At 36.6% G+C, this 24213-nt stretch overlaps 1 protein-coding gene across 2 annotated transcripts in view; it reads right to left on the minus strand.

Annotated features, from left to right (window-relative positions):
• The window catches only part of LOC136883554 (uncharacterized), a 211681-nt gene that overhangs the window by 116654 nt on the left and 70814 nt on the right, over positions 1–24213 (minus strand). The window contains exons 3-4 of one of the 2 annotated variants that reach the window (XM_067155931.2): positions 7883–7977; positions 7586–7669 (exon numbers count right to left, since the gene is read on the minus strand). The gene's annotated coding sequence lies outside the window, so the exon portion shown is untranslated. Of the gene's footprint in view, positions 1–7585; positions 7670–7882; positions 7978–24213 lie in introns of those variants that run through there. The other variant, XM_068229758.1, reaches the window with a different exon arrangement.

The following is a 24213-nucleotide window of genomic DNA, read 5'->3' on the forward strand; positions in this document are numbered from 1 at the left end:
AATGGAAATTCGAAATTCCCATGGAGGGAATTAGATATTTTTCCACCAACAGAGCATATCAAAAATCAGATCAAGAGTACCTCTAAACATTGTGGAGTGAGCTCAACATAATTAATAATGAAACACCCAAATATATTATTACCAGCTCACCGATTCAGTAACAACCTCGTTACAATTAGTATTCCTATCAAATGGCCGTGCGCATGGTAATATAAGCAGTAACCTTTTACGAGATTACATTATTCACACATCTTTCCTTTCGCTATCCGCGCAACAACAATAGAACTCTTCCACTCACGAAAGAATGTCAAGCCCACACGTCCAGAGAGATCAACATAAAAACACAAGAAATTAAAGGAAGGTATCAACATGGCACTGAGTACAACATCTCTGGGCCAGAGATATAAAACAACAAAGGATTACAGGCATGCGTGACGATTAGAAAATAAGAATATAGACATGGCCGACAGGCGGCTAGGCCGAACCCAAAGCAAAGACATGGCGAAATAAACAAAGCTGTACCAAGAAAAGAAAAAAAGGTACAGAAACAAGATTAAAAAATTAAAATTAAAATTTAAATAAACTAATCGATAGCCCATCTTTCACTTTGTTCAGACACCAGCATTCATTCAAAACATTCACACGACCTGCCAATACACACCACATGACTCACCTTAACACAGTCCCAGGTCTCGCATATTCCAACAAGAGCGTGCACTATGGGAGCACAATATAAATATATATACTGTACCGGGAGGTACACCTCTACGCCGCAAGTTTTCAATATTGCACTCTGAACTTTAAAAACTGAATCAACTCATTCGTTTCTCAGAAGATGTCACTAGAGTAAATTTTGTGATTACGAAGTTGTCAATACTGTGTGGATTTCAACTTGTTTTGTTTTCCATTGATCAAGAAGTGTGGACATTCTTCTTATAGATGTCTCTAATAAAAAACTATGACCATGCACCCTGGTGCGAAGTGGAAGAACTTTATTTGAAGAAATTTTGTGTTCATAAGTTCTCTCTATACTAAATTTCGTTCTTTCATTTGTGGGTTGGCCATATTCATCTTTTCTTTCCGCCTGTTTTGAACTGAGCCAATCCAGAATTTCTGTAATAAATTTTTGACCAATCATATTTCAAATGGAAATTCTAAGTTCCCATGGAGGGAATTGGATTCTTTTCCACCAATAGAGCATATCAAAAATCAGATGGATGGCTTTTCCGGCGTTTGCTCTATTAAAAGAAATAAGTTTCATAATGATAGATCCGTATTGAACTGTGATTACAATAGAGTAAAATATTATATTATTATTGGTCCACCTTTTCAATACAAAATGAAAATTATATAGGGACTAGTTTCGACCTAGTAATAGGTCATCATCAGCCTGAAGTAAGTCAAAGATCGAAGAAAACATAAACAATGTAAACACAAGTACAGTCTCTTTAAAGGTACATACCAAGTGGGAAGTTGAGTAGAGATATATTAAAAATAATAACTCATCCAAATTGACGAAGCACTGAGCGGAATTTATGTAAAGTTCGGTGCGCCGTATATTATAAAAGACCACTGTGCACTAAATGATGCAATAAAGAAGAATAGTAGGTTGAATGCTGGCTTCTTCATAGCTGTTGTATAATCGAAGAAGATTACGTCGTGTTTTATAAGGTATTGATAGACGTCAAAATACATGGATGTTGGAAGGCTCTTCAGTTTTTTTGAACATGGCAATAGTTGCGTGTGGAGGCTTAGGAAACCAGAGAAGCGTTATATTATGTTAAAAAATAGAGATCCTTAAAAAAGTCCCGTGCGTTGTATAAATTGTGGAAATGGAAATCGAAAAAACTTGGTTCTTAAGCGATAATGTTGTTCATTCAGAGATCGATTGAAAATAAAGAATCGTAACAGTCTTCTCAAGATGTTCATAAACCAGAATTAATAGACGATGCGAAGTATGATGCTAGGAGAAAGCTCTTCTGCTTCTGGAATCTTGAAGGACGATGGATGTTTCACGAGGTGGAGCAACATATATAGAGTTAAATAAAGGTGGAAATAAATTCGCAGTTCAATGCGGACCATAAATTTGATTCTGAATAAAAGACAGTAAGATTTTTTTTTTTTTTTTTTTATAAATATGTCAAAAGGAAAACTCAAGCGTGATGTGATGAGCTGAAGAGAGAAACGGAGGTAGGAAAGGATCAAAGGAAATTTTGAGGAGGTGAAAGAAGGAAAATAAGGGTCTGAGTTTTTTTTTTTTTTTTTTTTAGCTGAAGAGTGAAACGGAGGTAGGTAAGGATCAACGTTTTTTTTTTTTTTTTTGGAGAGAAACGAAGGTAGGTAAGGATCAAAGGATTTTTATATTTAGCTGAAGAGAGAAACGAAGGTAGGTAAGGATCAAAGGATTTTTTTTTTTTTTTTTTTTTTTTTTTTTTTTTAAGGTGGGGCTGAGGGATGTGGGAATATGGAAGAATGATTAAGAAAAGTGCTAAAAATAGAATGAACAATCGGACCTTTAATATTAGATTTTGATTGTCTGAAAAGTTGAATTAGCAGGTCAAAAAGAATGTTTGATTTTTCGGAAATGTCATTGAGATTGAAATTGGGATTGAAATATTGGTCTAAATTTATAAAGCAATTCTCTGTTATGTTAAGGAGGGGTCCTTTATTCATAATTTTGAGAATTGTCATATCTTGTTTAATGTCAGTAAATTTATGATTACAATCATTCATGTGCTGACCAACTGCAGAAAATTTATTGTGTTTTTGGGCATTGACATGTTCAAGGTATCGTATTTTAAAGTTTCTTCCTGTTTGTTCGATATAAGAAGAATTGCAGCTGTTGCATTTGAACCTATATACACCAGATTTTGAAAAAGGGTCAGTTCTATTAATAGATGATGAGTTGTGTAAGACATTAGCGTTATTATTGTTGGTTTTGAAGGAGATTTTAACATCATGTTTTTTAAAAACGTTAGTGACCTTGTAAATATCTTTATTGAACGTGAAGGTAGAAAATGAAGAAATTTTTGGTTTTTCTTTTTTCAGAGTGGTTAAAGGACGATGTTTGTATTTATTGATAATACTTTCAATGAAAGAACTATTGTAACCATTGAGTTTTGCGATCATACGGATATTGTTCAATTCTTTTTTAAGATCACATTCTGACATTGGGACCGTATAGGCTCGATGAACCATACTATTATAAGCAGCTCTTTTATGGATTTGTGGATGATAGGAAACTTGATGAATAGTGGAAGATGTTTGGGTAGGCTTTCTGAAGATGTTGAATTTTAAGGAATATAGATGCCTAATGATGGTTAAGTCTAAAAAATTTATTCTTTGTTCAGATTCAGATTCGAGCGTAAATTTTATGTGTGGGGCGATATTATTAAGGCTGATAAGAGTAGAAGCTGCGTCTGTTGTGCTTTCATCTAGAATTACCAAAGTATCATCAACATATCTAGCCCAAAAAAGAATATTAATGAAGTTATTATTATTATCAATTTTAGTATGTTCTAAAAAATCTAAGTAGATTTCAGCTAGGATGCCCGAAGCCGGCGATCCCATGGCCAAACCTTCCTGCTGGTAGATAATACCGTCGAAAAAACTAAATTTATTAGCATGAATCCAAGTCTTCCAACCGCTAAAGCCCTTCCTAAGATACACAAACCCGGCATCCCTATCCGCCCGATCATCAATTACAGACCAAGTCCTCTTTACAATGCTTCTCAATTCATTCAAAAGTTTCTAAGAAGATATTATCATTTTTTGTCTAAAAAATCTATTAAAAATACTACAGAGTTGATCGAGAATCTTAATAACTTTCATATCCAACCTAACCATTCCCTTCACTCTTTTGACGTTGTTAATATGTATCCTAGTATTCAAACCTCTAAATTATACCCTATAATTGAAAACAATTTAGGCAAATACAGTCACCTAAGTGCTTTAGAAATACAAGACTTTATGTCTATCCTGAAATTGGTTTTAAACAATAACTATTTCACTTTCGACGGTATTATCTACCAGCAGGAAGGTTTGGCCATGGGATCGCCGGCTTCGGGCATCCTAGCTGAAATTTACTTAGATTTTTTAGAACATACTAAAATTGATAATAATAATAACTTCATTAATATTCTTTTTTGGGCTAGATATGTTGATGATACTTTGGTAATTCTAGATGAAAGCACAACAGACGCAGCTTCTACTCTTATCAGCCTTAATAATATCGCCCCACACATAAAATTTACGCTCGAATCTGAATCTGAACAAAGAATAAATTTTTTAGACTTAACCATCATTAGGCATCTATATTCCTTAAAATTCAACATCTTCAGAAAGCCTACCCAAACATCTTCCACTATTCATCAAGTTTCCTATCATCCACAAATCCATAAAAGAGCTGCTTATAATAGTATGGTTCATCGAGCCTATACGGTCCCAATGTCAGAATGTGATCTTAAAAAAGAATTGAACAATATCCGTATGATCGCAAAACTCAATGGTTACAATAGTTCTTTCATTGAAAGTATTATCAATAAATACAAACATCGTCCTTTAACCACTCTGAAAAAAGAAAAACCAAAAATTTCTTCATTTTCTACCTTCACGTTCAATAAAGATATTTACAAGGTCACTAACGTTTTTAAAAAACATGATGTTAAAATCTCCTTCAAAACCAACAATAATAACGCTAATGTCTTACACAACTCATCATCTATTAATAGAACTGACCCTTTTTCAAAATCTGGTGTATATAGGTTCAAATGCAACAGCTGCAATTCTTCTTATATCGGACAAACAGGAAGAAACTTTAAAATACGATACCTTGAACATGTCAATGCCCAAAAACACAATAAATTTTCTGCAGTTGGTCAGCACATGAATGATTGTAATCATAAATTTACTGACATTAAACAAGATATGACAATTCTCAAAATTATGAATAAAGGACCCCTCCTTAACATAACAGAGAATTGCTTTATAAATTTAGACCAATATTTCAATCCCAATTTCAATCTCAATGACATTTCCGAAAAATCAAACATTCTTTTTGACCTGCTAATTCAACTTTTCAGACAATCAAAATCTAATATTAAAGGTCCGATTGTTCATTCTATTTTTAGCACTTTTCTTAATCATTCTTCCATATTCCCACATCCCTCAGCCCCACCTTAAAAAAAAAAACGTTGATCCTTACCTACCTCCGTTTCACTCTTCAGCTAAAAAAAAAACTCAGACCCTTATTTTCCTTCCTTCACCTCCTCAAAATTTCCTTTGATCCTTTCCTACCTCCGTTTCTCTCTTCAGCTCATCACATCACGCTTGAGTTTTCCTTTTGACATATTTATAAAAATAAAAAAAATAAATCTTACTGTCTTTTATTCAGAATCAAATTTATGGTCCGCATTGAACTGCGAATTTATTTCCACCTTTATTTAACTCTATATATGTTGCTCCACCTCGTGAAACATCCATCGTCCTTCAAGATTCCAGAAGCAGAAGAGCTTTCTCCTAGCATCATACTTCGCATCGTCTATTAATTCTGGTTTATGAACATCTTGAGAAGACTATGTTACGATTCTTTATTTTCAATCGATCTCTGAATGAACAACATTATCGCTTAAGAACCAAGTTTTTTCGATTTCCATTTCCACAATTTATACAACGCACGGGACTTTTTTAAGGATCTCTATTTTTTAACATAATATAACGCTTCTCTGGTTTCCTAAGCCTCCACACGCAACTATTGCCATGTTCAAAAAAACTGAAGAGCCTTCCAACATCCATGTATTTTGACGTCTATCAATACCTTATAAAACACGAAGTAATCTTCTTCGATTATACAACAGCTATGAAGAAGCCAGCATTCAACCTACTATTCTTCTTTATTGCATCATTTAGTGCACAGTGGTCTTTTATAATATACGGCGCACCGAACTTTACATAAATTCCGCTCAGTGCTTCGTCAATTTGGATGAGTTATTATTTTTAATATATCTCTACTCAACTTCCCACTTGGTATGTACCTTTAAAGAGACTGTACTTGTGTTTACTTTGTTTATGTTTTCTTCGATCTTTGACTTACTTCAGGCTGATGACCTATTACTAGGTCGAAACTAGTCCCTATATAATTTTCATTTTGTATTGAAAAGGTGGACCAATAATAATATAATATTTTACTCTATTGTTTGCTCTATTAACCAGCGTTTCGTCTTAGGTCTGACACTAGACTCTTCAGAGTGGGATGTGTCAGACCCTACCCACTGACGCTGGGGTGTATGCAGGTGAACTTATCAGAAGCTTATTTATGAAGCACAGTCTGATAACTGCATACGGGAGATAAAACTCCATGGGAACTTAGAATTTCCATTTGGAATTGCTAGGCGGGCATTAATTCCATTGAAGAAATTTTGTGTTCATAAGTTCTCTCTATACTAAATTTCGTTCTTTCATTTGTGGGTTGGCCATATTCATCTTTTCTTTCTGCCTGTTTTGAACTGAGCCAATCCAGAATTTCTGTAATAAATGTCTTAAATGTCTTAAATTTTTCTTATACGAGTCACCTCCGTAGTTTGGGAATAGCCCCTGTTTCATCGGCCTAGTGCCTCTTAGGTTTTAAAAGGCTTCATGTAGGAGTGCACAGCATTTTCAGTAGGTTTCGGAATTATTCTAGTGAACTCTTTCAATCATCCTTTAACCGTACCCCTATCTACTTTAATTATGTACGACTCATAAAATGTTTCATGCATAGTGCAAGTTAGTAATGGCTTTTTCACTTTAGAAAAATCCATCGACATGTGACGAAGCCATACCCTACGGCGGCTTTCATCCATCGGTAAATAAATGGTCCCTGTATTTTCACATTCTGTGTTATAATTCCACTGATAGTCGATACTACAGCAATGAGCCATTTTCAAGTTTTCACATATCTGTAAACAAATAGGGTATGAATGTATTACCTCTAACTCGTGTATTGCAGCTTAACATTGCTGAATGAAGAGAACGCTGAGGTTACACACACATTTTTGTCGATAAATATTTACTTACACCTCCATACACAATACTGTCAATGTAAGGAACTGTCGCACAACACCTATATATTCCTGACACGGTCAAATGACTGGAAACAGGCTGTTGATTTTCATTTTTTTTTCTCTTACACAGAAACTCATTTAATTCAAACTTACGTAATTCAAAGTCCAATTAATACTGTATTGTGGCTATTCCAAGTCATTTGGAGCAACCTCCATTGGGAGGCAGTTATGAAAATTAAAAAACTTAAGAGGTCGTGAGGAAAGCTCAACATGGAATAAACGCTGCCTTCAGGACAATCTAAAAGACAGATTCACAGAACACTCAATATCTACAGTACCTTTACCAGACTACTAGTATCAAATATTTCTGCTCGAAAGGAAGATAAAGTTCAAAGCTACTTACACAAATACCTTGCAAGAAATGGAAACATTTCATTTGTAAAATATCAGAAATTAGCCATATCCCAGCCTGAAAGCAGAACCAAAGCAATCCCAATACTTCATACAGAATATAAATGACAACATGGACAGAGTCCAAAACTTACCAACACAGTCACCAGTTCATAGTCAGTGTTTTCTCTGAGGACAGCTTAATATGGCTGCAGTATAAATGCTGCCTTCAGGACAATCTGTAAGGAGAGAGATTCACAGAACTCTTAATATGTGTGTTTACCAAACTACAACTACTTTTAAATATTTCTCTCAAAAGGTAAATTATTTTCAATGCTACTTTTCTGAACTAAAAGAAACACCAGTGTCTAGATATGAACAGTGCTATGTAACTTTTTTAAATTACAATCCTCCCTTTGGAACGAAGTGTGACATAGTTGAGAGAGACTCACCTATCCCATCATGACGATTTCTTCCTCTTCAACGGATGATGCCTAGCGAAGCCACTCTTCACAACTTCTCCCTTACTGATGCTTCTCCAGCACATCTGAAACAGAGCTTAAAATATTGCTATCAGCCTGATTTTATACTTCATTGCTGCTTGACCAAACGTCCAAGGGTTTGCAAGGCTTTGTTAATAGGATGGAGAGGATTGTATCCCAAACAGTGCCGGCCAGTGGCAGGAAACTCTGCTAGATGATGAATTACATAAAATTGGTTAGTTAGGGTATATAACATGTCCTTCACCCAAAGCGTTAGCACTTTAATTACTCTGAGAAAAATACTTGAATGTATACTTGCAGTGTGATATACAAGATATGAGTAAAACATCTTTCATTAGAAAGACGACATCTTCAGAGCAACATTATCAGCCGTGTCAAGCAGGACTGCACCAAGAAGTAATGCGAGTGTAGAGTACCAGTGACAGGTCTGGTAATGCATTACAAGATAATCCTGTGTTACAGTTTCATAACTTAATTAATGTGTACTACATGAAATTCAATTATCTGATACTGCCATTTGAGAGTAATTGAATTATTGATTCATGAAATTCTACAATTTACAAATTATAATTACATACTAATATTTCTGTAGATCAACGCTTTCTCGGCCTGCACTAAGGGACATTATCTTTTTGTTTCTTGTAATATCAGTAACCCAAAAGACCCCTTACTAAGAGTTTGTCTGTTTCTAGAAAATCTGGCTGTGTAACATAGCAGATATAGAATGAAGTGTTGTGCAGAATATTCTGGAACATTCCACATTTCTTCAAAATTATCCACATTGCTTAAAATAGCCAGATTGCTCTATGGTAACTCTGAACGTTCCAGAAGGTTCTCCCTTCCTTCAGAATGTTCCTGAATATTCCTGATTTGTACAGAATTTCTAAAATGGTCACCAATATTTTGGCATGTCAGTGTTTCAAGAAGTACCTAGAATATTCAAAAGTCAGAAAGCTTTATGTAGTTGAAGAATGTTCCAGAAGGTTTAGGTCCTGTTTAAGGTACGTATATATAAAGGAGCCAGCCCAGCATTTGTATTGCACAAACCGAAAAAGGCAACACTTCAAAAGTACCGTAACAAATGTCTAAGACTTCTCAAAGTTGTGCGTGCCCATTCAGTTACTGAACTTAGTGATGTTAATATGATTGTATTGTAACTATAGTTTTCCGATTGTTTTCAGCAGAATGAGCATATGTAATTGATGAAAATAATATACTAGAGATTCTGGACATTGGTATTTACGCAAGTTATTGTGGCAATTTATTACTCCATCGGTGACTATTAAAAGGTTAATAAATGATGTTTCCTTACTATTCGCTTTCATTTGTTCTTCAGTGGATTCTTCTTTAAGAATATAATCGTATGTAACCAAACATATTTTACTTTCTCACAGATATACACATCCAGTACGTGATTCTTCATTTTTCTTTACTTGTAGTCCAGGAGGATGCAAATACTGAGAAGGAGATTTCTCCAACAATTACCATTTGAAGTCCTGGAGGTAGAACAATTCAGAAACTGGTAATTTCAAATGATCTGAATACATTGTGAGGGGTACTGGTTGTTGATTTACTGATGTTCACTGAGTAACATGAACTGTTGATATTAAATATTAATCCTCCGATGGTTTACTAGTACACTCCATTACACTTGCCATAATTATAACCACCAGTGTAATCTCAACTAAATTATTGGTCAATTTATCATTGAGGTGTAATGTTTTACCCATTCATTCAACTTTGTGGACAAGGATACCTCAATACCTACTGTAGGTACACAAATATGCACAGTTTCTGATTCCAACAGAATTATTGTTGCTTAACCACCTGTGAATGAGTGTTTCACACTGTCCCTAGATGACCTATGGGCTACAGAAATCCTGGGATGACCTGGGCAAAGCCGACCTTGCAAATATCATCTTAAAGAGGTGCTCTCCCTCTGAACAAGATGTGTGGAGCAAGTTACAGTGTGTGCTACTGTATCAATACCAGTTTGGTGGGCCGAAAAACATTTTATGCTCTTCATCATAAATCTAATGGATGCTGTTCATAGAGCTGTTTTCATTTCTCAATATTTCTCACTGAGAGAGTGTATTTTGCTTCATGTCACTTAGTGGCCACTTGAAGGCAAGTCCCCTTAGGGTCCCTTCACCTGTCTTTAGAGACAGGCACGTTCCACGTTTCTCGGCCATGGCCTGCGGTGACCTGATATCTATAGTTATAATGGACAGCTGTGCGTAGTGGAAACGTGTTGGACTGGTATTCATAAGGTCGTACGTTGGAACAGAGAAAACAAATGCTTGTCTCTCTTTCATGACTTATTTTAGTAATTAACGCTAAGTTCACGTATTGCCAACAATTAATCCATTCGTTCTACAAAAATGTATTACCAAATCTCCTTGACAGTGTGCCCAGACAGTTGGTATGGGACACATGAGGAAAAAAGCAAGTTAACAGAGAGGAAGTGCAAGTGATAAAAGCTATCTACGAAAATTGTGTTAGTAGTGTGAAGACAAGTATAGGAAAAACAAAAAGGTTTTAAATTGAAACTGGTCTCCGAAATGGAAGTATACTATCTCCCATACTATTCATCATTTTCATGGATGAAATTCATATGTAACACACAATAGCATTCCAGCTCTTCAATCCCTACTCTGAGGCACTGATTGGAGTAAGAAACGTGCATATTTAACGGAATAATGACAGAAGTGTTCATGGCTGTCTGCGGCCTGGTCAATCCAGCTCTGGAACTTTGGACCGTTCAATCGGCAATGTAGTACTTTTTGTTGAAAGTGAGAAAATGTGCAGTTTTTCATTTGATCAAGTATTTTATATAATAACATTGCTTTTAATCCCTACATGCCTGACGTTTTTGTAATGGCCTATGCTGACTGTGGTTTTCCTAACTGAAAATTCAGTCTCTCTGAGAATACCGTAGTGAAACACGAGTACATCAGCTAGTTTGAAGATAAAGTTGGAATTCAAGAGGACAAATTGGGGCAATTATTCATTCATAGGAAGATGAGTTAGGGATTGGAATAACTTACCAAGGAAGATGTTCAATAAATTTCCAATTTCTTTGAAATCATTTAAGAAAAGGCTAGGAAAACAACAGATAGGGAATCTGCCACCTGGGCAACTGCCCTAAATGCCGATCAGTAGTGAATGATTGAAACCCACTCATTTGACAGTACGGTTCTCGCATACGTCTGCACGGCATCCTGCACGTCTGCTCAGTCACATCCATTACCTTCGGTTTATAGCGACGAGAGCCACAGGCACATTTTACCTGTCGGTGGTGGTGCGCCGAGATATCGATGGGGTCCTTGAACCTGAGGGCTAACACGCTTCCGATGCTAATCATTTGATCAGAACATACTAATGCACATGTCCTATCTCTAGTCCTTCAAGGTGTTCTGGTTCAATCAGAATATCAATCAAATGAGCATAGAAATTAGTATTAGAAAATAGTAATTTCTATGTTCATTTGACCACATAATAGTGGAATAAACTGTATTGAATAGGTGGTATAATAAATTACTCCTTGTGTAAACTTAGTGATATAGCCATTTTCAATACGGAATAATGACGATAATAATGGTTTGTAACATACCACTTAGTCGAGCAGCTTGTCTCCTTTCTCCAAAGTCTTCCCAGCCCAAACTTTGCAACATTTTGGTAACGCTACTCTTTTGTCAGAAATCACCCAGAACAAATCAAGCTGCTTTTCTTTGGATTTTTTCCAGTTCTTGAATCAAGTAATCCTGGCGAGGGTCCCATACACTGGAACCATACCCTAGTTGGGGTCTTACCAGAGACTTATATGCCCTCTCCTTTACATCCTTACTAAAACCCCTAAATACCCTCATAACCATCTGCAGTGATCCGTATCCTTTATTTAAATCATATTTATGTGATTACCCCAATGAAGATCTTTCCTTATATTAAGACTTAAGTACTTACAATGATCCCCAGAAGGAACTTTCACCCCATCAATGCAGTAATTAAAACTGAGAGGACTTTTCGTATTTGTGATTTTATGAACTTCAGAGTACTGTATATAAAATAAGAGTTTTGTCTGTACATTGCTTAGAATTTAAAAAGAATTGTATTTCTGTATAGTTCCTGTCCACAGTAACAAGTCTGTCTGTCTGTCTGTACACGGATTGCGAGAAAATGACTGAAGAGAATTTGAAGAAAATTGGTATGTAAGTTCGGGGAATGAGCCACTACAATCTACATACATACATAATTATAGACCGTTATGCCTTTCAGCATTTAGTCTGCAAGCCCCTGTGAATTTACTGAACGTCGCCACAATCCTCTATTTGCAACTACAGCTGTGGCCGCATTTAGTTCTGTACCTCCTATCTTTAAATCATTAGAAACCGAGTCTAACCATCATCTTGGTCTCCCTCTACTTCTCTTACCCTCCCTAACGGAGTCCATTATTCTCCTACGTAATCTATCCTCCTCCATTCAACTCCCGTGACCCCACCACCAAAACTGGTCTATGCATGTAGCTTCATCCATCACGTTCATTCCTTACAGCCTTTATTTCCTTGTTTTGAGACCCTCCCTACTTTCATATCTGTTGCTTCTAACATATGAATAACATTTCAGTCCGCCCAGCTTTCACTCCTGTAAAGCAAAGTTGGTCTGAAAACAGACTGATGTAAAGATAGCTTCGTCCAAGAGCTGACTTTCTTCTTACACAATACTGTTGATCACAAACTGAGCTCAGTGCATTAGTTTTACAGCACCTTGATTCAATCTCACTATATTACCATCCTGGGAGAATACACATCCTGAATACTTGAAATTATCTACCTGTTCCAGCTTTGCAACAAAAATCTGACATTTAATTCTCTTGGATTTCTTACCTACCAACATCAGTTTAGTCTTTGAAATGCCAATTTTCATACCATACTCATTGCACCTATTTTCAAGTTCCAAGATATTAGACTGCAGGCTTTCAACACAAACTGCCATTAAGACCAAGGCTAGACCGCATACTACACTTCCACCTGACTGAATTCCTCCCTGCTACCTTATGCCTTTCAGCAGATGATCCATGTAAAGGTGAAAGATTACTGTGGCCGGAGTTGGGACAGCAGTGGGGAAATGACGGAAGCCTCTTCAATTTTATTTTGAAAATTAATTTGTTTTAAAAATTTATGTTGTAGAAAATATGTCCTTTCAAAAATTGAATCCAGGACTTATTGCTTTGAAAACTGATTTATTGTTCTGGAAGAATTAGGTTTTTGAACTTACAAAGAATTACATTTGGAAAAATTTTGTGTTTAAATTATCATGTAGCTGTATGTTTTGAAATTATGTATCTACTTATGAGGCATTGTGTACTTACACGTGCCGCTTTTGGTGGTGAAATTAGTGTTGCGTAGTCTTGTGTAAAAGAAAGATCTCTAAGAGAACTCTAACTGGTAGGAATAACAACAAATTTAATTGGTAAATGTGGAAGTCGGGAGTAAAATTCTATTGCCTGATTGGTCAACTCTGTAGTTGCACCATTTCCGGCTTCTAGCTCCTTCGTGGGAGCGAAGCTTGCATTCGTGTCTTTTGGCTCGGACCTGCCTTGCGAGCGGTCCATCCCATGATGGGATACCGGCCTCTGGGTAAGCACTATTTCTTCTTGTTTTTCAGTCATAAACTTTACTTAAATTTAATTTTTCCTTAGTGCACAAGAGTATACCCTCGAATTTCACATTCGCCATTTAATCATTGAAATGACTTAGCTCTTCAACTAAGCAATCACATTTCAATTTTGGAGGCAATTACCTTTTCCTTTTGTTAAAAATAAACATTGGAATTAACATGTACTGTGATTTAGTGTTCCTCGGGTTTGCCTCCGGTAGTTCAGAGTCACTAATAGAGTTTTGTTCTGTACTTCCTGTATTCTGTATTATCTGAAAGTTACTTTGTATGTAGCACATATGTATGTAGCTGTGCAGTCTATTTCTAACAGTCATTTGTTATAGGAGATGTGTTGGTTCTTTCTTTGTTGATTTTGTGTCCTTTCTATATTGGTTTTGTTAGTTTATTAAAAATGAAATTGTTCAAGGGTGATTACTTTTTAGCAATGTTCCTGTTCCCTTTCTTATAGAAAGGTGCAATTACTGCTTTTGTCCAATCTAAATGTACCTTGCCAACACTCCATACTAATTACTCTACGAGGACATTTCATCCCTGCCTTCCCACTATACTTCACCATTTCAGGTCTCATTTAATCCATTCCTGCTGCTTTATTACTGGAGTTTATTTACCATTCTTTCCGCTTCTTCAAGCATAATTTCATCAACACTGCTCTCCTCCTCCCCATGAGGTATGTTGTTCGCGACACCACCAGGACGACTTCGTTTTACGTTGAGAAAATTTTCAAAATATTCCCTACACCTGTCCAATGATTCCCTGGGACCTATTATGGGTTCACCTAAATTACCCAAAACACTGTTCACTTCCTTTTTCCCTCCCTTCCTAAGATTCTTTATTACTGACCAGAAAGGATTCCCCTCCTGCTTGACCAAGCCTTTCCACATTATTACCAAAATCCTCCCACGACTTTTTTGGATTCAACAACTACCTTTGTTTTGCTCTGTTTCTTTCATCTGTGTACAATTCTCTGCATCAGCCCTTGTTTGAAGCCATTTCTGATAAGCCTTCTCTTTATGTTCACAAGCTGCTCGCACTTCATCATTACACCATCTTTACACACAGTGTTCCTAGGCATTCCCTTGTTTCTACTACAGCATCCCTGTATTCCACCCATTCTCTTGCTATATCCTGAACCTGCTTACTGTTCACTGTTAAAAACTGACTAATCATATCAATGTACTTCTGTCCAATTTCCTCTTTCTGGAGATTCTCTACCTTTATTCACTTGCAGACATTTCATTTTCCCTATCCTAGTCCTGGAGATGCTTAGTTCACTACAGATCAGATAAAGGTCTGCATCATCAAAAAATACACAGAAAACCTGTATATTCATAACAGATTTCCTGAATTTGAAGTTGGTTAAGATATAGTCTATTATGGATTGGTACCCCTACCCTTCCATATATAGCAGTGTAGTAGCCTTCTGCTTGAAGAATCTATTTGTAACTCCTAAACCCATACTAGGACAGAAGTCCAGCAAACACTTCCATATCTTCCCCACATTTACCAATCACCCTTTTGAATCGTTCAGTTCTATTTCCAACTCTTGCATTAAAATCGCCCATTAGCACTATTCTATCCTTGCTGTTGACCAGGACTATGTCACTCAATGCTTCATAAATCTTGCAAACTTCATCCTCATGTGCACCCCAACATGGTGAATACACCGAGGCAATTCCCATCCTAATTCCTCCAACTGCCAAATCTACCCACATCATTCGCTCATTTACGTGCCTAACAGAAACTATGTTACATGCAATAGTATTCCTGATGAACAGCCCTGCACCACACTCTGCCCTTCCCTTTTCAACACCCACCAAGTACACTTCATAATCTCCTATCTCTTCCTTGTTATCTCCTCTTACCCGAATATCATTTACTCCTAACACATCCAGATGCATCCTCTTTGCTGACTCAGCCAGTTCTACTTTCATCCATAAGCCCCATTAAAATGGGTAAATGCCCATCAAATTCCATTTCATTCGCCAAGTGTTTTCCAAGGAGTCCCTCACCTGTCAAATGGGAGTGGGACTCCCTTACTCCCATAGGTCCGAGGCTTGTTTAGAATGTTCTGAGCTGTGAAGCAGGATGCTACCCTTACTTACACATAGTCCTCTCCTGTAACAGGTTAGGGACGACCAGGGGATTGTACAGTCCTCACCGCCCGAGCACAAGGAGGGTCATGACTCAGAATATGTCTGAGACGCCCACTCCCATTCTGTATTCCAACTCTCAGGACCACTTACTAGGCCACTCAGACGTTGCCCATGGTTCACGAACTAGGATGTGACTACAGTAACCCACACCATGAATCAATGGTCATTTCTCATTTTGTCCTAAAGAGAGATGCTTATAACTCATGTAGGCTATAAATTATTTTATTCACTCTGAGTGAAATGTTAGGTTAGAGGTAGGCCTAAAATTTAATTCTCAAATATTTGTGTTAGTGGTCCTATTGATGAATACTGCATAAAAATGTTATAGAGTATTAAATTCTTTTTTATTTATTGATTTATTTAATTATTAGATACAGCCTACAGAGGGCCATTTTACACTAATAAGTTTAAGTAAGTATGAAAGATAACAAAGGTATAAACAACATTAGGTAGCAACAATAAATTAACAGCTAACAATGTACCGGCAATGAAAAGAGTAGTGATGGTGATCATGGTTGCCTAGTGTTCCTCCCTCTGAAGACAATCCTCTATATAACACAATTCAGAAAGAAAATATTGGAAGAGCCCGATACTTCAAAAAGGTATTGGCCTAAGAAAGACAAGGGCCACGAAGGGAGTGAAAATGAAAGACTCCCTAGGCCTCTGAAGTAATAATGTTGGGGTTAGAAAGGAACAAGAGTTGACCAAAGGAGGTCAGATAGGAGAGATGGAAGCAAGATGCCTGGCAGAAGTAAGTGGAAGCAATGCCAGGATACAACAACGACCCTGTTGTCCCCAACCCACGCTTTCAAGTTCAGAGCCTCCCTGGGGCCCCTTTAAGTAGCCTCTTACAACAGGCAAGGGATACCGTGGGTGTTAATATACGGCCCCCCTCGCCCATAGGGGGTCGACTAGGAAAAGGGAACTCATGAACTTACATGAATTTACGCTTTTTTTGCCTAGTCCATATCAACGCCAACATGGAAATATTGTTCAATTGTGTTAACTGGTGATGGTTTTTGTCGCGACTGATTTCAGGTGGAAAGCTTGAATGGTCTCCGGTCCATATCGACAAGGAAAATTATAAAGATGATTATAAAAATGAGAAGAAGTCAAAGGAATGATCACTTGAAGGATGAGGCAAGAGGGAGTCTGAAAGAAAGGAGGACTCCCTTTATATTAGATGCCGTAATATCACAGATTTGGAAGAAAACTAAATGTGAAGGCCTACAATATCGAAAGTTCCTAAAACTGATCAAGAATAACATTATATTGACCATTGTTTGTTGTGATGCGCTTTCTCTCTTCTGCTGCCACTCATCTCCAAGATAGATGAGATTACAGCTGCACACTACCCGAACACTGGCGGGAAGTAGCTGGTGAATAGGATAACTTCATTCTTTACAGTGCCGTTCATCTGGTTCATAAATTTTCCGGTTACCAGTACGTAACACTATATCATGGTATTCCAGCTATTCGATCCCTACTCTGAGGCGCTAATTGGAATTAACAGTGGGCACAGCAAAGGAATAATGGCAAGGGAGTGTTCACAGCTGCCTGCGTCCCGGTTATTCCAGCTCTGGAACTTTGCACTGTTAGACTGCCAGTGTAGTACTTTTCGTTAGAAGTGAGATAATGTGTGGTTTTTCATTTGAAAAAGTATTTCATATCCTAACATTGCTTTTAATCGCGACATTCCTACCGAGGTCATTGTAATGATCTATGTTGATTTCAGTTCGGAAAACCACAAAGACTTTCTGAAGATGTAAAAAGGCACATGGAGAGCATATGTCTGCCATTGCAATGAAAACTTCCCAACTCGATTGTGACAGATAGTAGGCAGGACAGTCTGCCATTATATGAAAATTCCCTAACCGAGTCTTCACATGATAAAAGACGTATGGCGACTTCCCCGTCGCATTTCTGCGTAACGTTAAGAGCTATGCAATTTAATACAATCTTACCCACAACGTGTACACTATATAACCTAGAATTTGGTATACAACGTAGAACACTGAAGTGAAGCACGGGTATACCAGCTAGTGTAGCTTAAAAATATGACCAAATGACACACAAAACCTGGACTGTTCCAAAACTGTAGGACACCACGGCAAGAGAACATTCACACAATGTTGACAATATATGCAATATCAAGAGATATATGCAATGATTTCTGAACAATATGAAAGTCAAACAACTACCTGTTCAACATTATTAGTCCCCTTGCCACTGCTTTGGTTCCAGAGTATTCCTACAATTACACAGGATGCGATTACACATCCTCTAGGCTAACACAAAACCATCCTGAGCGCTTCACACTTTTACCACAGTTTATTATGGTCTAAATATGGTCAGCCACAAATTTCCAGGAAGTGAAATGGTTATGCATATACACGACAACTCAAGGATTCCTTTCAATTAGTGAAAATACAACTAGTTTATTCCACATTCGATGGCATGTGGCCAACTAATTCCTTTTAATTTTGTAGAAAATGATCAAGCTACTAGCCTTCAGAACTAGAATATTAACCATTTGTTTTGTTAACTAATGTCATTTACAAGGAGAAATGGTCTGGAAAAGTGGAATAATCTTGAGGTATTTTTAACTTCTTATACAATTTCAAAAATTTAGGTCTACACATTTTTGTTCTCAACATTTCAATTTGCATCACTTGCAAGTTGGCGTAATTACGTTAAATTTAATGAACCATTCCATTCCATAAAACTTTCTTTTGAGTTGTTCTGAATTCAGATGGAATATGTATTAGGAGATATCAGTGCCTTCTTTCCAAAAACGTAATGATCAATTGAAGACCTCGCTGCAAAGACAGGTCGAATCAACTGTTTTGAAAAATTATATTTTGTGTGTACTGGTTACAGAAATAGATGCCACACATTTGATAATAGAATCAGACACGTTCATATTTAATTAATGTCTGTACCGGAGAGAAGAACTTGACTGAGTCACAAATTTGTAGTTTTTTGTCAACCGTGATGAAGGACAGTACAAATACAACTCCCTGTTGCACATGTGAAATAGCCTACTGTGCGTGTTGTGTATTGACATGTGAATTGCTACCATAGTCCAATGATAAAGATAACTACATTTTAAAATGAGCAAAACCTTCCACAACAGTATGGGCCAAAGTGTTAACAGGCCATAATATAAACATCAGTCATGCAGCATTACAGAACAAGAAAATAATTATTTAAGTAAATCAGACTAAAGGCCACAACAACTGCAAGAAACCTACTTACAATATATATCAAGTAATGTTGTATACTATCAATCATCTTACAAATTGGAACTAAGTGTTTGACGAAAATGAATTTAAGAAATTAAATTCCCAGCAGGGAATCATTATTTAATTGAGAATATAATATATTCAAGCTCTTTGGGCTTTCTCAGTTGTGGAATTACCAGTCTGGCAGCAGACTCATTAGCTGTACAGTCCCATCCTTCAAGGATGTTGGCGACCAGCATGGAGTTGAGACACCACTACAAGCGTCGTTTGAAGATGTAGCGAGTGTTCCGGGGAAGATATGTATCTCCACTTTCTATAGGCTAAATATCAGCCTTTGGCTTTCATATCAAAAGTTAAGTTTCTAGCTCCTAGTGTGAAAGAGACTTGCAGTGGAATCTGAAAGGCCCATTGGCCACCCACATCTTGAAAGTGGTGTGCCACATGACACAAAATGCTTACTTATATTCCTGACTGAAAAGGTCTAAAGTAATTAAATCATTTATTTTACTGACTGTCATGAATGGTTCAGTGTCACTAAAATGGCAAGAGGAAATTGTTAATTATGGAGTGACCATAAGCTCAGAAGTGCTACTTCAGTTGTGGAACATTCTACATTAACAGAATCTCATGATCACAGTAGCTACAATGTTACCAACTCCTCTACCTTTAGATGAATAGTCCGACAAAGGAGGTACATTAAATAAAATAAATAATTTGACAAAATAGTATATCAGTACATCAGTCTTGGAACTAGTTTCAGCCACTTAGTGGCCACATTCGGCCAAATAAAAATTAAACAGATTATGTGATAACTAAAACATATGTATAACAGACAAAGAATAATTATAACATTAAAATACATATAACAAAAATTATGGTTATGATCTTCTTGTCATAATATGTCATCTAAGTTGACTTAGGACCTCAAGCAAAAGAATAAATCTGGAAATTATAGCCAGAATTATGAATGAATAAACATAAGCTATATCAAATATGAAGCTTCATGTATGTCGTCAAGTTGACCAAGGTTACCGTTACTTATGGACACTGACTGAAAAACTCTGAGCAAAGATTTTAAGTGTTAATATTTATCAAGTACAAAACTATTAAGACAACATTTTCATGACCATGAGGATGACTGTAGAACTTTGGCGAAGATAAGGCCATGCACAAGGTAAAATCTCCAACTATACGTATGTGGCACACTATGTGGACTTCACTTGCATAGGATAGCAGTAGAGAACTTTAGTGCAGTCACAGTGTATACTGTGTGCGGGAAGATCTACACAACAAAACCACTATTGTGAAACAAATTGCTGAGAAAGAGAATATTTAGTAGGGCAGAGTCAAGCAACCACATAGCACAAAAATATATTAGGTACATGAATACTGTACTGCAAGCCTGTTCCGGGCAAGTAGAGAGCTCAACCTAAAAAACACTGTCCGCAAGTGAAGTCTGCCTTAATGCCACCTGGATGTGAAATGTCCTAAAACTCAAGTTTTTCACTTCCATGAAGAGACCTAACATTACATCGCCGAATGACTCTAGGTACACTTTTCTCAGAATAATAAACACCTCCTAAGTTGTCTATAAGCTACAACGAAGACTTCCAAATGCACATTGTTTCCTGAAATTGAAGTAGCATAGCACTAAACACTTCCAGATTTTTTACAGAAAAATGATTTATTTTCGAGAGCCACTTAATAGGGCAATATCTTTTTGAAAAATCTTAAGTCTTCATTGTAAGTTATTAACTCGCACTAAAGAACTGTGACTCGAATTAATATCGTCCACGAAAATTGTACTTAAAGTTGCGGCAGTAATGTGAGTTGCTCCTCTTGGCATCCCTGTTGTAGAACACTGTTTCTTACATATGAACCTACAAAATGGACCTTAGAAATATGCAGGTTTCCCATCCAGGCAGCCTAAACAGAGAGCTTAATATTCACAAACCTTTAATAACTTAACCTATGAATGTAATATTTACAGAAGTTGCTACATTCACAATTCACATATTTTTGCTGATGTAGCACAACACTCTTCACATCATCTTTAACATATTTTGTGACATCTGAAGCCATCACGGCACACTGTTCATTTATAACTTCTTTCTTTTTCATGTATAATTCAGTTACCATATATGTTTTCTTCTTCGGGCACTTTATGAATTTATTTATTCAAAATTAGTTTTGGCAGACTGAAGAAGCTACATATCACAAAAGCACATTCCAACAGAGGTTTGTAATTCCAGCCTAAGAATCCCAAAAGGAAGAGTTGTTCTGGATATTACAACAATTTTGCTATTGCTCTCGTAAAAACACGACCGAGAATTTGCTGCACTGTGAGATAACCTAGAACATGTCATTTCAAACTTCTGCAAAGATATGAATACATTACTATCTACAGTTATTTTTGCGTGTTATGTTTCAGAATATAGCACCACCAGCCCATCATACGCACACCTCCAGCTTTTACAACAATACAAGTAAGGAGTGTGTGTTGGAAAGGGGCTAATTCCACTTCAATTTTTGAGTATTTTTTTAGTATTTCATCCACGTGCATTGCAGTAGATGAATACTACTGAATGTCGTGAGCAATCCAGACCACAAAAATGTAATTCCTTAAAAGTGGTATCGTACCCAATCGTGTACGTTCCACGTACCTTTTATTATATGCTTCCCTGCAGTTTTCCACAACTTTCTTAGGGTGAAAATAGCTCCATGGCTAAATGGTTAGCACGCCGGCCTTTGGTCACAAGGGTCTTGGGTTCGATTCTTGGCAGGGTCAGGAATAAATTGGTTAATTCCTCTGGCGCAGGGGCTAGGTGTATAGGTGCCCGTCTCCTATAGGCGTCAAATCAAAAAGACCTGCATCTGGAGAGCTGAACTTGTCCTCAAACACTCCCGTCACTAAAAGCCATACGCCATTTCGTTTCACCACCAAATGAACAGACACTCCTCAACTGCAAATTACAAGTCACCATATACATTACAGGCCTGTGACAAGACAAAGTTAACCATTTATACAGTCGTCACCGAAGATACAAGTGGTAATCTTCCTGGCATTTTAATGGAGTCACTGAAGACAGCCGTAACTCCAGGAATGGACACAGTGAAATTCTGATATTTACTTCGTTGAAAGTCATCACTGTGCATTAAGATCTAACAGGACGATAAATAAAGTTTAAAAATAAAATTTGCTTATTAAACACTATAACAGCCTAAACAACTACTACTGTTCTCACCCTCACAGGTATGGGAAGTGGAACAAAAGGACTGAGGAATGTAACATCTTCATGCCAACGAGGCCCATCGTGGCAACTTGGAAAGAAACAGGCCATGGGCAGGTTAACAACAAGAAAAGGAGATACACTAACTGACAAAAGTAACAGTACTAGCAATATTAAGAGGTGCTAGAGAAAAATATACGAGACAAACTGAGTGACCTCATGTGAATGAGAAGCACTGTCCTGGTTCTGAGTAACCGTAAGATAATAGGTTTCTAATAATAATAATAATAATAATAATAATAATAATAATAATAATAATAATAATAATAAACAACATTGGTTTCACATCAACCAACTACCGTACTTATACAGTTTTCAGAGATACCGCAGAATTTTGTCCTGCACAAGTTTTTTTTTTTTTTTTTCATGCCGGTAAATCTGCCATATGGGGCTTACATTTTTGAGCACTTTCAAATAACACCAAACTGAACCAGGATCAAACCTGCCAACTTAGGCTCAGAAAGTCAACGGGTTAACCATCGAAGCCACTCAGCCCAGCTAATAGGTTTCTTCTATTATTATTATCATCATCATCATCATCATCATATATAAAGTGCAAATAACTCAAAACTATGAACAGATCCTATGATGAAGGCTATTCCACGCACTATTTCTGATCTGTCCCTCAATACTTGCAGTAGTTGTACATAGTAAAAAGGTGAAGAAAATAACCATCAACATTTTTTTTTTCCTCATCGAGATAATTATCTGTGCTACACCTATCAGACACTTCACTTCCACTGTATATTGCCCTAATTCCTGGACAGGATAAGGAGTGCTTCTCCAAGAAGTATATACCCCTAATCAATAATACATACCTCTACAAATAAGTGTATCAAAAAGTAAAAATAAGAACCACGCTAATTTAAATACCAGTCAATCGCTTATCTGGAATTAAACTTAGTGTCCTCATAACAATAACAAACAGACCAAGAAATTAATTTTACATTAATTGACTGATTTAACATTTCTTCCATCAAATGGAGTAGGAAATATCACACATTAAGGAAAATAATCTAATGGAATTATGGTTGTTTGTTGTCAAATCCACAAAATAAACTACTGTTTCTCATAATGTTATTTCTAATAAGGCATGGCAACTCAAGACTAAGAATACAAACAAAATAATAAAGATTTAAAAAACACGCGAGTTCTGAACAGCATACAGAAATTATTACAAAAAGTACCACTCGGGCCTTCTACAGAATCAAACATGGCCATGATGTTCAACAGCATGACACTTTTGTTCTCTACTCCAAAGTGGTCTTTCAGCAGATCTATTACAAAGTAATTTATATGAAAATTTAAAACCACTGTAAATTATATTAATGTTTTCTAGAGAGAATTAATTGGCAATAACGATGAAACAAAATAGTTTCTTCACACTGTAAACTGTTTAATAAATATGCACTTTCTGATACTAAAATCTCTTGTACAAAACAGTCGGCATCAAACTGTGTATACTCTGTCCCAAGCTATAGCCTTCTGTATAAAAAAAGTATCTTAATTTTTCAAAAACATTAGTCCAACGTACAATGTCCGACTGTTGTCCCACTGCACCACAAAAGTGACCAGCAGTGTTTATGGTGCTATCATTTCAACTATTTTCATAATCTAGAGAGAAAATGGAGTAGATAAGTTCATTATATTATTGGCGAAGTGCCGACAAACCTCTGAATTAACTACTAAAGAATCCTCTATGACAATATGCTTCTTGTACTGGGAACATAACGTGTCAAGAAGTGTACAGTCACTCAAAAAAAAAAAGAGCACGTGGTATTGTAAGTTCCCCGTATGTACACTTTCCTCAAAAACAAATGAACATAGAGATGTCTGTTGTAGAATACATGAGAGGTGAAATATATTTTGATAATTAAAATTAAATCTGACAGAATATTAAATGCTAAGAACATACA

Source organism: Anabrus simplex, chromosome 11 (assembly GCF_040414725.1).
Source record: "Anabrus simplex isolate iqAnaSimp1 chromosome 11, ASM4041472v1, whole genome shotgun sequence".
Lineage (NCBI taxonomy): Eukaryota > Metazoa > Arthropoda > Insecta > Orthoptera > Tettigoniidae > Anabrus > Anabrus simplex.